Source organism: Chlorocebus sabaeus, chromosome 22, assembly GCF_047675955.1.
Source record: "Chlorocebus sabaeus isolate Y175 chromosome 22, mChlSab1.0.hap1, whole genome shotgun sequence".
NCBI classification, from domain to species: domain Eukaryota; kingdom Metazoa; phylum Chordata; class Mammalia; order Primates; family Cercopithecidae; genus Chlorocebus; species Chlorocebus sabaeus.
The window spans coordinates 34510726-34527854 of NC_132925.1; the positions used below are offsets into that span (position 1 = coordinate 34510726).

At 33.6% G+C, this 17129-nt stretch overlaps 1 protein-coding gene across 9 annotated transcripts in view; it reads right to left on the reverse strand.

The window, feature by feature from the left end:
• The window catches only part of ZBTB20 (zinc finger and BTB domain containing 20), an 830675-nt gene that overhangs the window by 476538 nt on the left and 337008 nt on the right, over positions 1-17129 (reverse strand). For 8 of the 9 annotated variants that reach the window (XM_073009743.1, XM_073009736.1, XM_073009740.1 and 5 more), the window contains one exon: positions 8511-8584. The exons of the other annotated variant lie outside the window; for it this stretch is intronic. The gene's annotated coding sequence lies outside the window, so the exon portion shown is untranslated. The remainder of the gene's footprint in view (positions 1-8510; positions 8585-17129) is intronic. 9 annotated transcript variants of the gene reach the window in all.

Here is a 17129-nt window from a genome sequence, read left to right on the forward strand (position 1 = left end):
TAATTCAGGGTTATGTTTGCAGTGGCACCCGTCATCAGCAATGTTTCAATCCCAGTCCATCTCTCTGTCCTTTTTTTTTTTTTAATCTCTCTCTCTCTTTTTTTTTTTTTATTATACTGTAAGTTCTAGGGTACATGTGCTGTGCAGTACGTGCAGGTTCGTTACATATGTACATTCATTTTCAATGTAGTCCTCAGTGGTCTTTAGAAAATAGTGCTAGCAATTCATAAGTATGTTTGAATTTTCAAAGTTTTGCTTTTTTTTTTTTTTTTTTGAGATGGAGTCTTGCTTTGTTGCCCAGGCTGGAGTGCAACGGTGCAATTTCGGCTCACTGCAACCTCCGCCTCCCAGGTTTAAGTGATTCTCCTGCCTCAGCCTCCGGAGTAGCTGGGATTTCAGGTGCCCGCCACCATCCCCGGCTAATTTTATTTGTATTTTTTAGTAGAGACGGAGTTTCACCATGTTGGTCAGGCTGGTCTCGAATTCCTAACCTCAGGTGATCCACACGCCTCGGCCTCCCAAAGTGACGGGATTACAGACATGAGCCACCACGCCTGGCCTCAAAGTTTTACATTTTTTACAGTAGCAATAAGGCTGAGTACCTTCATAGGCCTTTACCTCTGATCACACTAAAGGCTTTAATTAAGTTAGTCTTAAGAAGAAAAATGTAAACCAAACCCCAATTATTAAACATTGGAATTATTCCTTCTTATTGGTCTAATAATTACAATTTTTTTACTTCTCATTCATTTTTCAAAGGTTTTTTTTCAGTATGATCTAGGTTACTGGAACTATTATATGTGATATGATGGGGTGTTGGGCACAGACACACAGTAAATCAAGATGATGCAGAAATGAAAGTCTAATGCTAAAGATTTTACCAATCTTCCCACATCCCCATTTTTCAAAGGAGGAAACATATAGAGGATATTTTATTTATTTCCAGCCATGATGATATAATTATAAAGAAACCTCTCAACGCACTCTCTCTTTTTTGGGAAGTCTATGACAGCAGGTATTACAATTCTACTTTGCCAGATGAGGTGATAGAAAACTAGCATCCAAGAGAAGAACAGACTTGGATGTAGGTAGAATAATAGGAGGAACACTTACAGTCAGATAGATCAGAGTATGAATGCAGGCTCGGGCTTTTTTCCACTAAAATGTATACAGCAATGTAATCTCACTGAGCCTCAGTTTCTGATACTGTGAACTAAGGATTATGACATCAATCTACAGTCAATGCTGTAAGAATTAAACGTGAAGAGTTTTATGGAGAGGGCATCTGCTAAATGTAACTATTTTTCTTACCCTCCTAAATTTTTTCAGTCTTTTAGACATTTGGGCTATTAGAGAACTAATGACCTCTGTGAACTACACTAGCTCAGGCAATAACTAAATGCAACAGTTTTAAAAACACCAAGCAGGAGACAGCACAAAGTTTGAATCAGTTAGGTCTAATAGTAATACACACCTCACTTACTGGCTTTGCAATTTTAGATGCTACTTAATCGTTCTGGGGCTCAGTTTTTTCATTATAAAATGGGAATGGTTCCTACTTTGCTGGGTAGTTGCTGAGTGTGGTAGCAAGGATTACAGACAACTCTTTATAAAGTATTTGGTATATTAGGTAAAAGTATTGTAATATATATTGTTCAGATTTTTTATTAATTAAGGTTTGTACGTAGACTCATCTCCTGCACTTAATATTTCTTTTTCTACCCAAGACCTTGAAAGGGTTATGACAGGGGCTTTGATCACATATTAGCTGGTTTGGCTGTGATAATTTAGCTCCTGAGTATTGGGATTACAGTACCAGCCCTGCCATTAACTATTTAACTATGACTTGGATAGGAATTCTAGGCCTGAATTTTGTTCGTCTCCAAAATGAAGAGGCTAGAATAAATAATTCCTAAGATTCCATGTTGCTATAATATTTTCTGGTTCCAGGGTCTTTTTACTGAGCTATAGCAGATAAATCCTCATATCTTTAGAGCTTAAGCTACTTCTCTATGGTTCAATTTCCACATTCCCTCTACTCTATTTCTTCTTTAATTGCAAAAGGGGATAATTTCCATTACTTTGCAAACAAACCAATATCTCTATTCTGGCTTAGTGGCATACCAGGTTATTAATGCATCATACTTAAAAAAAAAAGCCTGGATTGTTCTTCAATCCAGAAATCCAGTAATGTTGTAGGTAGTAATAATGAGAATAATGATGATTTATTTTCAAGGTTTTCTATGCCTCCAGGTCCCCGGTCACTGCACATGATAAAATACACCAAAATTAAAAATGAGATTAAGGTTTAACAGATAAAAAATACAGTCTAGGAACAAAACAAATTTTTGGTATGCATCTCTACATTACACAACAGCCACTTAAAAAATAAACAAAAATAAGAAATCCATTAACCAACAACAGAATTTAATAATTATTAACTAGAAAGAAAACAAAATTAACTTGACCTTATCTTAGAAGGTTGTCGGAGATCTACTCAGTTTATGCAAGTGAAAAATATGTTTTGAAGTATAAGACCTCAATTTCAGAAGTCCAAGCTCTCCTCAAACTCAGAGGTAAACCTTCAGGAAGGATTTAAAATAAATGTATGGATTTTATTAGCATGTGTATATTATTTACCTTTGAATTAATTTTGATCTTGTCCTATTCTTGAGCTATCCTTCAATTGGTATTTTTGTGTGTATCTAGTATGTGCTTTCCCACTGCATTAGGAATAAAATTTAAATTCCTCACTCTGGCATTTCTCTGACCACAACTCCAGCCATTCTGCTTTGCTCACTTTGCTCTGGCCACTCTGAAGTCCTTTTAGTTCTTTGAATACAGAAAGTCTGTACTCAAAGCTTTGCATTTGAATACAGGATTTTGTATATGTAGTTTCTATCTGGAGCTTTCTCCCCTCCCATACTCCCTTCCCTACCCCAAATTCTTCACCTGGCTGGTATTAATTTCCGTCCTTCAATGCTCAACTCAAAGGACACTCTCTCTGAGAATTCTGTCCTGAGCACCCAAAGGACAGTATAAGGGATTTCCCCCACTCAGTGTTGTCTTGCATACATAACTCTTTACGGGGACCACAGTTTGTAATACTGTAATAATGTTTGCATTTATTTCATGTCTAATTTCCTTAGGAGACTATCAATTTCATGATGAAGGTGTAACAGATCATTTCTATATTTCTAGTATTAAGCATAGTTGAATAATGAGTTAATGATTCTATTGTGGTAGATTCAGTAGGGCTAAGAAATGTTAATTAAATATGGACTATTCCCTTAAAATTTTATTTTCTAGTAAGGGAATAAGGCATACAGATAAAGTGCTATAAAATGTAGAAAGTAATTCGTGTCTCAATAAAAGTGTAGATGAGTACTGTATTAGTTTCTTAGAGCTGCTGTGACAAGTACCACAAATTTGTTATATTTATTATATATTTATTATATTGGGTACTGTCAAAGGCATGATACCAGGAACAAAATTTAACAGTTTTGGAGGCTACAAGTCCAAAATCAAGTTGTCAGCAAGGTCACTACAGGTGGTAAGTAAATTTGGTGGTTAGGGGAGAGTGGATTGTTTCTGTCCAGGTCAAAGAAGGAAGGATTCATGAAATTAATAACATTGGAAAAGAACTTGTTAGGATGGGTTGGTTTTGCATAAGAAAAAATTGAATGATGGACATTCCAGATGCTGGAACAATATGAATAAAGGTAAGTGAGAGAACTTGGCCTGAGTATATAGTACATATAACCGGGTAGGTAACAACTAAGAAATGGGATTAGAGTTAGATTTTAGGATGTCATGTATATTGATTAGGGATTGTTATACATAGAATTATTGAAAGTTTTGTCTGAACAAAGGCGACATAATCTTAGTGCTCCTGTTTTAGAAAAGTTAATGGGGCAGCAGTGTTTAGGATAAACTGATCTCCCTGCTCCATCTCTTCCAATTAGGAGATTTTTGCAAGCAAGAGAAGATAAAATCCTGACTAGAACAGAGATATCAAAGAAAGAGAATGAGACTTGGCCACTTACTGGACATCTAGGAGGAAAAGAGGAAAGAATGATATATTTTGAATAAAGATGTCCTAGAGAATTGGAGTTAGAAAAGCTAGGATAGTCAAAAGGAGGATGGTTTTTAGGTAGAGGAATAAATTTAGCTTTGATATACTGACTCAGAGTAACTAGAGCGATTTCTAGTTGAAGATTTAAATAAGGATGTTGGAAATATAGGACTAAAGTTTTGAAGACATATCAGGACGGGAGGTATAAATTTCTGAGTTATCCATAGTGAAATAATTGAAGTCATGTAATTCTGAGAAGTTGTGTCAAGTCATGAGAAGAGTATGAATGTAGAGTATGATAGATGTGATCACATTCTGTGTCTACTATTTACCTGTTGTATAACCTGGGGCAAATTGCTTAACGCCATCATTTTCTCATATATAAGGAAGAAGATAATTTTATCCCTTAATTAGGATTACATGAGTTAAATACTTAAAAGCTCTGCCATGTTTAAGCTGCTTTTATATTTTGGGGCATAATTCTCAATAAGAAATACACTTATTTTGCCATCTAGTATCTTAAAAATACGTGATGTGCTTTAAAAAATATTTATTTTCCTGTGATTCTAGTACATGTGATCTTTTAAACTTTCACGGCCTACTAATGAGTTACAACCCACACTTTGGAAAACTGATCCTCCCATACATTATGGTTCTCATCCAATTCCTCCTCCAGTCACTGGCCCCAACAAGCATTCTGAAATCACACCAATACTATTCAATGTTCTCTTGACTTTCATTTACTACTCCCTCTTCATAGGCTTCTTGTTAGTATCACATTATTCCTTCATGGCCCAGAAAAAAATGATAACCATTTACTTCCTCTGCTATACCATATAATGTTTTGTCTATAAGAAAGATGTGTTTTTCCCAGATAAATTATGAATTCCTTAATAACAGAAAATATGTGTCATTTAGCTGTGTTTCTTCGTAAAATATTTTGTTCATAGGAGGCACAGAATATTAATTCATTATTATAAAGAAAAGGGAGAAGAGGTGTGAAGAGAGAACTTTGCTGGACATCTACATCTAGGACTCTGCTCTGGTATCACCATGTCTTGATTCCTCCATCTTCTCTATATGCCAAAGCTTCCATGGAATTTTTAAAGGGCAGAACTATTGTCTCTTTGTCTTTGAGGCACAAAGACTCAGGCCACTGACTTTCAGTATATGGCGGAGAGAGGGAAGGCCTGGATGGGTTAATTAAAATAATGGAAGAAACTAGAAAATGTACAGAATTTAGCTTTGGGTAAAATAACAGAAAGGTTTTTACCATAGCCTCTTTGGATTGGTAAATGACAGAATCCAATGAAAGCAATGTGAAACAAATGACCAGAGCAAGTAATTCATTTTAAAATATTAAAGCTATTTCTTTTTTTTTTTTTTTCTTTTTTTTCTGACTCTGGAAAACATGCCTCTGATGGAAATGACCCTGGCAACAGTGACATTCTGACACCATGCGTGGTGCACACCCTTGGGAAGTTTGAATTCCACCTCACAATGGCTCTGCTCAGATTACTGGTTTCATCATGCCTGTAAGCCCAATTAAACTACTGGAGTTTCTAGTGGTCTTATGTCCCCTTTGTAAATCATCATAAAGAATAATAAGTCTACCAAATAAATTTGCCTCTACAGGACTCGTTGCTCAACCAAAGGCATGATACCAGGAACAAAACTTAAAAAACAAAAACAAAAACAAACAAACAAACAGAAACCTCTTTTGATAACAACCAACGTTTTCAGGATACTCCTTTATATATGAATTTGAGATTTTGATGAAAGGGACTACAGTTCAACAAGTCTCAATAAATGAACCCAAGGCAATTTGCTCCTCAGGAAACATTTCTCAGACCCTGACTGTAGAGAAAAGGTTGAAGCCTCAGATTGTAAATTCAGATAGACTACCACATCTAGGTCTCTAAGGATGACCCGTGATAGTGGTCAATATGCTTTGTGTAATGTTTGTGCCCTACCCTGTGCCTCAATTTACTTATTTAAAAATGAAGCGATTAGACTTTGTTTCTTACATCCTTTCCCACTATAAGGTTTGGCAATGCTCTGCCCTTACATTTGCCTAAACTTTTTAATCTTAAAATATATAAAATGTTTTTTATAAAATCTTTTATGTCATTAAATGTTATTGAACATGATAACAGTACAATTCACTAAGCCTAAATTTCATCATTTTAGTATTGCCTCAGAGGTCAAGTTTTATGAGAGCCTTAATTTGCATCACCAGAAGCTCATTTAATAAAAATGAAAGAATCCCTTTTGGAAATAAATTTTAAAAAGTGATGGTGGGGAAGAGGGACAGAGAAATGTATGTAAAAAAGAAAACAAACAGGAAACTGAACTTAGAAGGTGTCAAATGGTTCTGAGTTCTAAAGAATATTGTGGTCATATTAGTGTTGAAAAGCTGGTCCTAGCATTTTATGCACTAAAAGTACATTCTGTTAATGGTTCCTTCCCAAATCCCTGGCCTCTTGACCCAATATTTATTGTACCACTTGTCCCGTTTCCCTGAAACAAAATCTATCATATGGCAATAAGGCAAACTGAGGTATCAGAGCATCATCTACCCTGGAATTGGGCATATTTATCTGTGGAGTCGACTCTAGTGTGTGGAATATAAAACACACAACTTAAGTGGAAAACTGCTGAAGACCATTTCATAGGTGAAAAGGATGTGGTATGAATGGGCAATTCTCACTTTGGTCAGGAAAAAGAAATGTAAAGTCAATGAGGTAAGGGGCTGGGAGACGGATGCCTCGTATGATATGATAAGCAGAAAGGTTGTGTTTGGCAAATTCCTTGACCACCTTCTTCCTGACTGTCAAAAACTGTATTCAACCTCTGTTTATAATAAATATTCTCTGATAGCATGAACCCTGGATTTCTGACTTTTAAAAAGTTTTGAAATTAAACTAATAACAGCTGTTTCATAATTACATATTATTGTATCAAGGGTTAGGAATTACAAAAATGAGTAAGAAAGAGCCCCTGCTCTTAGAGACCTTACTGTCTGTGGGTTTGAACTGTTGTAGTTATGACAACAATAACAATAATCATCATTTATTCACTGATATCAGCCAGGCACCATGCTCAGTGGACGACATACACAAACTGCCAAAGTCTCCTTCGTTTCACCGATGCAATGACAGTGAGGTGACCTTGTTCTGTCAATGCATCATCTCTTAACAAAAATGAACTTAGCAGGAATTCACACCATAGGCAGAGACATGTAAGCAACTCCAGAACTGTCTACTCTCAACACACAAGAACTACAGTCAACAAAAATGCAGTGAACTAGAGTGAAAAATGGAAGCAATTGTCTGAATCACCTTTAGTGTACTCTGTTGATTGGGGGCTGTGACACTAAAAACCATGATGCAGTAGACTCCACATCTGGCATTCCAACAATGGAAGGTTAAGTGTTTTAAGACTCTTAGTGAAAAAACTTGCAATACATTAACTGTAAAACTGAGGAAGACATCATAAGCTTCTGGATTTTATTACCAAAATGTACATTTTGATCTAAAATTAAAAATAAAAACAGATTGACTTTCCTTGTAGTATTTCACAACCTTTGAGTGCAGCATTAAAAATGCTTTTCTTTTTTTCTTCACCAACTATAAGCTTCTGTTTTCTTACCCTGGGCGTCTGAATCTTTTATATGCTTGGGTTCTATTCACTGCCTGTTATTCAGACGTTGAAATCCCAAATGTTAATTGTTCTTCCAAGTACATTGACAAAACAGCAGCTAAATAAGGGTAGACCAGACTGTGGTAGACTCTGACATGCATTTATGGAACAATGGGGCTCTGAGAGACAGCCTTGTAGCTCACGGGAAGACATAAGATGTGCTATTTTGACTGCTTCGTAGCAGAATGGGGAACACACGCACACAAGGGAATTATGCATTTTACTTAGTTTTGCCCAAAGTCCTCAAGGCAACAGAATCTTGTGATGTCATCATGAACTTTATTTCTCTCCATTTCCATTGACACAAAGGCTAAAAATTTCTAATGACATCACAAAGGAAAAAGAAATCTACTTTGATTCCATAAGAAATCTTTCACCTTCAGTGAGAGTGGTTTTAAAAAAAAAAAAAAGCAAGAATCTTTCCAGACAGGGTGTGTGTCACTGTGCTCATGCACAGTGGGTGACACCCTCTCTAATGAAATTCAAACCAGCCAAAAGAAAGGATTCACAATTTAGGTTGGATAAAAAAGACATCCTGAATATTGAGACCAACAACTTTTTTTTTTTTTTTTTTTTTTTTTTTTTTTTTTTAAGAAGAAAATCATTTAAACATATATTTCTTCAGGGACATTCACATTTTTACTCGTGTCTGGTTACTATGTTACCAATGTTTTTGTCCTTTTTTGGGTTGGTCACAGAAACACAGAAGAAGGTACAGGAAGCTTTGACTTACAGGAATACAGTGCAGCTCAATCTTTTGTTTTTAAGGTGCAGTGATTTCAGTCTCTAAATGTAACTTCGGGCAGTCTGAAAAGAAACAGGTTAAAATCTCTTTCAGTTATAATTGGTATTTCAGATTTAATTAAAAATTAAACTTTCATAATGTTTCACCATCCAAAGCAATGCATTATCAGTCAAGCGTGGCTTTTCTTTTTTTCTTTTTTTTTTTCTGTTAAGGGAAAAAAAAAAAAAAAAAAAAAAAAAAATCCCTCTTCCCAGAGTAGTTTTTTAATGAAAAGAAAAGGATCTAAAGAGAAGAAAAAAAAGCAATTTTGAAAAACAAAATATGCCTCCATGTTAAGGACTTCATAATGATATGACTAGAAACTCAATGTTTCTGAATTTTAGCTATATTCTGATTAAAAAAAAAAAAAACTCCTAAACAATTTTTACAGCCTAAAGATTACAGAAAATATTAAGTTCAGGAAATAAAGAAGAAAATCTATGTATCTGAATACCCATATTAAAGGGAAATTATGACTTCAAATAGAATTGTAAAAAATGCTAGATCTGCTACTTTCCAGTGACTGAATTGCTGGTGAGATAGATGGTGAAGTAGGGCTAAATGAACATATTTAACAACACAAAATGGCCATTGAAATGTACTGTATTATGGGTTTAGCGTGCCCCATTTCACATCATATTGTACATCTTGTCACATGCAGCCACTGCTGTTTGAAGCAGCACAGGAAGACCAAGAGAGTCTAAACAAGACTCCCTGGTTTAAATAACTGTAACCACATTGCTTATTTTTTAAATATGTATTTTTAATTCTAAATTAAGTAAGAGTCCAGGCATTAAGAGCTCCAAGTGTATAATAAATATTGGGCTTAAAATATACTATTTTTTCATCATTTCTTTCTTCAAACAACACCATTTATAAATAAGATAATAGTATTTTTTAAATTAAAAAAAATCACACACTAGAATTAAATCATCCTTACTTTTAGCTTTGAAAAACTGATACAATGGGATTTAGAAAAATTTAGTTTTTAAAATATAAATGAGGTAATATAACTCACTTTCTTTCATTTCACAGCATGGCAGAATACTTTCTGCATATTTGTAACACTAAATGTCATATGTTTATGTCCAATTTCACATTAGTGCAAGGTAATATTTTAATATTTCCCCATAGGAGAGCATAATCACAAATCACCCCTGAAATTGTACTATTATTAGAAAGCATATGTAGTTCTTACATGTGATTCCTGTTTTCTTTTTCTCTTGAAATGTATAGAGGAATATTTTGGGTAATTGGTCTATTTGATATATACATAGATTTTAAGTGTAAACATGCTCAGGTTCACACTAAATTCACTCATGAATGAGATCAGATTTAAAAGAAAAATCACTGACATTGACTACTAAACTTTTCCCCCTCCTCTCACATGCCTGAATTAGGCTAAAAATGAACCAGCGTAAAGGCAGAAATTATGGAGGCGTCACCAGGGACAACTGAATGAGAGGAGGGGAGTGCACATATTTCCTTTTAAGGCAGCAAAACATTCATAAAAGAAACTGACAAAAATAACTTGTACTCAGAAATTATATGAGATATAATATAAATATATTGAATAACAATAATCTCTGAAAAATGATTCAGAAATGTAAAAACTGCCCACCTCTGGATAAATCTGAACCACCAACTGGCATTGTTCTACTCACCAACAAAATACGGTTAGTGAAACGAATTCACTTTCTAGTTTAGACATGAAAAGGTGATAGAAACTAGGCTGAATATTTACATATAAACATTTAACTGACAACTAGTAATTCAATTCAATCAGTCAGTTTTCCTTTTCCTCAATTTGCCAGATGTTGAATGAATTGAACTATCAGCTCAAAATAATTAAATCAATTATATGAGTAGATGGTCAGTGTACCAATTTTCATTTCCCCCCTCCTCCATGCCATTTCTCCTTCTCCTCTTTGATCTTTTTCTCCTATTTCTGCATGTTTCTTCTCTACTTTCACTTTCTTTCTTATTCTTTTTTCCTTCTTTTTTTTTTAATTCTCTTGGTGAGGGTAATGAGGCTCAAAAATAACATCTTGTATCCTGTTGAGGGAAACTTGGTCACAACTATCCTTCCAGATGACAAACTCATTCTTAAATGTCTGTTTCCCAATCCAAAGAAAACAGAGCAGTTGAAAAAATAGAGACTCAACATCACTTACAACTACCAACACTACCTCTCTTAATTCCCATGCTGTATTCATCATGAGGAGAACTGAAATTTATTTACATTATATCTAACCTCAAATAGGACCACAAATAAGACTAATAACATGACCATTTTGTGGCACTCAGGCAAACGGCTGGGCAAAACAGATGGATCTTACTTTGCGCCAGGACTCAAAAAATATAGTCGCCAACTCACTGTTGGCGACTACATATCTTGGCCCAAAGATGGACCTGGAAGTGGGACCGGTTGTCTTTGATATGAATAGTGCTCCTCTTCTTATCTCCTCATGAACAAATCAGTAACTCTGTCACTATATAGTGAGGTTATCAGGTAGAATTGCTTAAAAGACTGGTCATCAAGGATGTAAAATATTCTGAGGGAATGTCAGGTGAGATGAAGGAACAGAAAGTCAGAAAAAATACCTTATTTTTGGCACTTTTGTCTATTTTCAGCTTTCTGTGTTTTTTAATTCAAATTCACTACTGTACACTGAACCCACCTTTAAAATAGATTGTTTACAGAGTATGTGTCATCAATAAGAAAACTTGCTTCTCGCATTTCAGGTTCCAAAATCTGTTAAAATTTTAAGTCACATAGATCAATCTCAGTCATTATTAAAATTGACAACCAGTGTCAGACTTCTTTAATCAGAACAAAACTATGTAAGGATTTATAGATTACAGTCAACATCCAATGATGCACTGAGCAACAGCTCAGTAATCAATGCAAATTACAAAATCCGGAAGAATGCTTTTCTGGCAGAGACCCTTTAGCAAAAGAGTTGTACGTTCTGCACTCCTTAAAGATTCTGAATGGCTTTCCAGAGAAGTAGCAAATGCATTATATTACAGTAACCTATCTTGTAAGTCACAAGGCCACAAACAAAGCCTCTAGTCAATAAAAAAAAAAAAAAACCTGAAGGGGGGTGAGAACTATAGATCTTACCACTGACTACAAACAAAGGGCTGCTTCTGACCACATTCTACTTTTTAAATCCTCACACAGAAGGAGTTTTAGATATCACCAGGTCACAGAACTTCAAGGAAAGAACAACAAAGCATTCCAGCTTAGGAGGTCTATGTTAATTCAGGCACTTCTCTTATTGCTCTTCCAACTATTCAGTACTGACTGTATCTTGCTCCAATTGCTTTTGAGAGTTCACTCATCTCTCTATGATTTATTTATTCAGACATTGTACAGATTTGATTTTTAAGAGACAGCCCTGTTTGTGGTCAGCATAGAAGGCTAATTATAATACTTTAATTATTTATTTTAGTATTTTTTTCTTTTCAGTATTTAAAAACTTTTTATTATAAAAAAATTCAAATATATGCAAGAGTACAGAACATAGCAAAATGAACTCTCTAGTACCCATCACCCATAGTCAATTGTTTTTCCAATTATAATCTCACTACTTTTTCTTCAACTAGATCATCTAAAAGACAATCCCACATAGCTTATTATTTTATGCATGAATACTTTACTATGTGTTACTGAAAGATGACAATCATAACTAATATCATTCTACATCGAAAATAATAGTAATTCTTTAAGTCATTAAATACCCTGTCCATGTTAAATGATTGACTTTTAAATGGTCTTTACTTTTCATAGCTGGTTAGTTTGAATCAGGATCTAAATAAGATATACACATTATATTCGAATGATAATTATCCTTTAATCTATAAATTCTCCATTCGCTTTTTAAAATTTTAACTTTGTATTTTGGAACAATTTTAGAATTATGGAAAAGTCACAACGATAGTACAGAGAGTTCCCATATTTCCTTCAGTAGTTTCTCCTAATGTTAATATCTTACATAACCATGGTAAATTTGACAAAATTAAGTAATCAATATTGATACAATATTATTAACTAAACTACAGACTTTATTCAGATGTCATCGATTTTTCCATTAATATGTTTTTTTTTTAAATCTGTTCCAAAAATCCAATCCAGGGTACCATACTGCATTTTAATTGCCATGTCTCCTTAGTCTCTTCTGATCTGTGATAGTTTCTTAGTCATTCCATGTATTTCATGACTGATAATTGTGAAGACTAGTGGTCAGATATTTTGTGAAATCTTTTACAACTTTGATTTGTCCAATCCCATAACTAGATTAGGATTATAGGTTTAGAGAATACAAAAGAGGTGATGTGCCCTTCTTATAATATCAAAGTATATGTTATCTCTGGGTATGTTAACCTTGGTCGCTTGCTTAAGAGAATGTCTGCCAGGTTTCTCTATACTTCTCTTAGTTTTAATAAGCATAATTTCATTTGTTAACAGTTTATTCAGATATAAATTATATAACATACAATACACTCTTGTTATGTGTACAACTCAATGACATTAAGTAAATTTAGAGTTGTATAACCATCACCACTATTCATTTTTAGAATATTTTTGTCACCCTACGAAGATCCTTCATACCCTTAGGCAGTCAATCCCTAGACCCAGACAACAAATATTTTCTGTCTCTATAAATTTGCCCTTTCTGGATATTTTTATTAATGCAATCAAATAATATGTGATCTCTTTCATGTAGCTTTTTCACTTATCATAATTCATTTTTAAGATTCATTTGTGTTGTGGCATGTAGCAGTAGTCTATTACCTTGTGTTGATGAATACCATTCCATTGTATGGATATAACACATCTTATTTATCCATTCATCAGCCAATGGACATCTGAATTGTTTACAGTTTTTTACTGTTATCAATAATGCTGCCATGAGCATTCACATAAAATACATCTCTGTGTGGACATATTATTTTTCCCCTCTTGGATACCTTAAAGTGGTATTGCTGGATCATAAGAGTAAGTTTATTTTAACTTTCAAGAAACTTCCAAACCACTTTCCAAAGTGACTATACTCTTACATTTCCCCTGGTAATAATATAGGAGGCTTCTAATTTGTCTTTATCTTCCAACACTTTTTACTATCTGTCTTTATTATAGCTAGTGGTTGTGAAGTAGTATCTTATGGCTTTAATTTACTTTTCCCTGGAAATAATAATGTTGGCCATGTTTTCAAGTGTTTATTAGGCATGACTTCATCTTCTTTGGTGAATCACTTTGGTGAATTGCCAAATATTTTGCCCAATTTTTAGCTGGGTTGCTTGTCTTTTTATTATTGAAGAATTCTTTATATATTATGCATAACAATTTTTATCAGATTATGATTTGCAAATCACAGTCTTGCAAATATTTTCCCCCTGTCTTTGGTTTGTCATTTCATTTCTTTAATGGGTCTTTTGAAGTGCAAAAGTTTTAAATTTTGTTGACATCCTAACCACCAAGAATTTTATTGAATCAAGCTTTTGGTGTGATAGCTAAGAACTTTTTCTAACCCAAAGTCATGAAGATTTTCTCCTGTTTTCTTCTAGAAATTTTATAATTTTAGCTCTTACATTTAGGCCCATGATTTAATTTTTATGCACGATATGAAATGAGTCTATGTTTTTACAGTCCTAGGTTCATGAATATTTATTTATATTGTATATAATCCTAGCATCAATTACAAAAGCACTACTTATTGAAAAGACTATCCCTTCCCCTGACAAATTGCCTTGGCACCTTTGTCAAATTTAATTGATCAAAAATATAATCGTTAATTCTGTGAACTTTGAATTCCATTCCGTTGATCTGTATGCCAATATCATACTCTATATAGTAAGTTTTAAAAGCAGAAATTGTACATTATCTAATTTTGTTTTCCTTTTTCAAAATTATTTTCACTATTTTGGGTCTTTTGCATCTTCATGTAAATTTTAGGATTAGCTTGTCAATTTCTGTAAAAACGCCTTTATTCTTTTTCACAGGATTGTGAATTGAACTGTTTTCTTAATTTCATTGTTTGTTGCTAGTATACAGAAATATAACTGATTTCTGTACAATATCTCTTCTTATATCCAGTTAACTTGTTGAATTCCTTTATTAGTTCATGTGTGTGTGGTGAGGGAGGTGTATGTACATTGTTTAGAACTTTCTATGTACAGGATTATATTGTCGGCAAAGAATTAGTTTTACTTTTTACTTTCCAATCTGTATGCCATTGATTGTTTCTTTCTGCTGGTGTGTCTACCCTTCTCTTTCCCTTCTGCTCCCCCTCCCCTGCTTCCTCTTCTTCTTCTTTTTTTTCCCCTCTAATTTGTTTCTCTCTCTCTTTCTTTCTTGTATTTATCATTCTGGACTGGATTGAATCTCCTGTACAATGTTGAATAGAAGACATAAAAACTGACAACCTTGCTTCTTTTCCAATCCTAGGAGTATATTAGTCAGGTTTTCATCATTACATACATTAGTTATAAGTTCTTCATAGATGCCCTTTGTCAGGTTACAGAAGTTCTATTCCTTTTGTTGAAAGTTTATATCACAAGAGGATACTGGATTTTCTCAAATGTTTCTGTGTATCTATTGAAATGGTCATTTTTTTTCTTTTTTCTATTAATCTGGTATATTGCATTAATTAATTATTGGATGTTAAGTGAAACTCGCATTCCTGGGATAAATCCTCTGTGGTCAGACTGTATAATGCATTTCTACTTTGCCACATTTGGTTAGTGAATATTTTGTTGAGTTTTGGTGTCTATATTCATGAGGGAATCTGGTCTGCAGTTTTCTTTCATTGTGATGTCTTTGTCTGGCTTTGCTCTCAGTGTAATATTGTAGAAATAACTGAAAAATGACCTTTCTTGCTCTATTTCTAGAAAAGTTTGTGAAAGATTGGTATTGGATAGAATTCACCAGTGGAGCCATCTACACCTAGGATTTTCTCCTAACTATATATTGTATCTCTTTACTATTATGAATCTGTTCATATTTTCTATTTCCTCTTGAGTCAGTTTTGGTAATGTGTATATTTTTAAGATTTTATCCAGCTAACTGTTAACAACTGTCCAGTTGCTAACAATTGTCTAATTGTCAAGCAATGACAATTGAGGTCAACAAATGATCAGTCACAGGTTGTATTTCTAACTATCAAGCAATGAAAAGGATTATGAGGTTATAATATTTGTTCACAGTATAGTATGAGATCAGGAATGAGAGACAAGGTATCACCACCAACCCTATAGAAATGAGAATTATTATGAGGTTATACTATTTGTTTATAGTATAGTGTGAACTATAATTATACTTCATAATCCTTTTCATTTCTGTGGGATTAGTGGTGATACCTTCTATCTGATTCCTCATTTTGGTAATCTGTCATCTTCTCTCCTTTTTCCTCGATCAGTCTAGCAAAAGAAAAACTGTTTTGGTTATCTTTTTAAAAACTAACTTTTGGTTTCATGAATTTTCTCTATTATTTTCATTATCTATTTCATTGTTCTGTTCTTATCTTTGTTATTTCCTTCCTTCTGTTTAAATAGAATTTAGTTTTATGTTTATATTATATCTATACTTACCTACATAATGACATGATGCGGTCCTTTTGTTTAGGTGAATTTTGGATATGTTTTTGTCATTTCATTTCCACTTAAAGGATTTCCTTCAGTATTTCTTGTAAGGCAGGTCTACTAGCAGCGAATTGTCTCAGTCTTTGTTTATTTGGGATATCTTTATTTTATATTTATGAAGAACATTTTTGCTAAATATAAAATTCCTAAACGACATTTTCCCTTTTTTTCCTTCTGCACACTGAATACGTTATCCCTCTGCCTTCTGGCTTTGTTTCAAATGAGAAGTAAGCTGTTAATCGTAGTGTTGTTTTCCTGTATCTAATACTCTTTTTTTTTCTTGTTACTGTCAAAATTTTCTGTTTTTCTTTCAAAAGTTTGACTACAATGTGTCTATTTACAGATCCTTTTTGTGTTTATCCAACATAGAGTTTTTGTGCTTCTCAAATGTGCAGATTAATGTTATTCATCACATTTGGGAAGTTTTTGGCTATTATTTCTTCAAATATTTTTGAGCCCTTTCTTTCTTTCCTCCTCTTCTCTACCATTACAGATATGTTAGTATGCTTGATGGTGTCTCACAGGTCTCCGAAGCTCTGCTCATTTTTTTCATTGTTATTTTTTTCTCTTCAAATCAGACCATTTCTATTAATTGATTTTCAATCTCATTTGTTTGTTTATTTTGCCATCTCAAATATTCTGTTGAGACTTTCTTGCAAATTTTTTATTTCTGTTATTATATTTTTTAACTCCAGAATTTTTGTTCCTTTTAAAATAACTTATCTTTATATTGATACTCTCTATTTAAAGAGTAATTACGGTAATACATTATTTAACATGATTTCCTGTTATTTGAACATATTTATAATAGCGCTTTCAACTCTTTGTTTGCTAAGTTTAACATCTGCTGTCTCCACTTCAACCCAGATACAATTTCTAATTTTTCTTCAGACACTTTCTTTTAACCGCTTTTTAAATTGG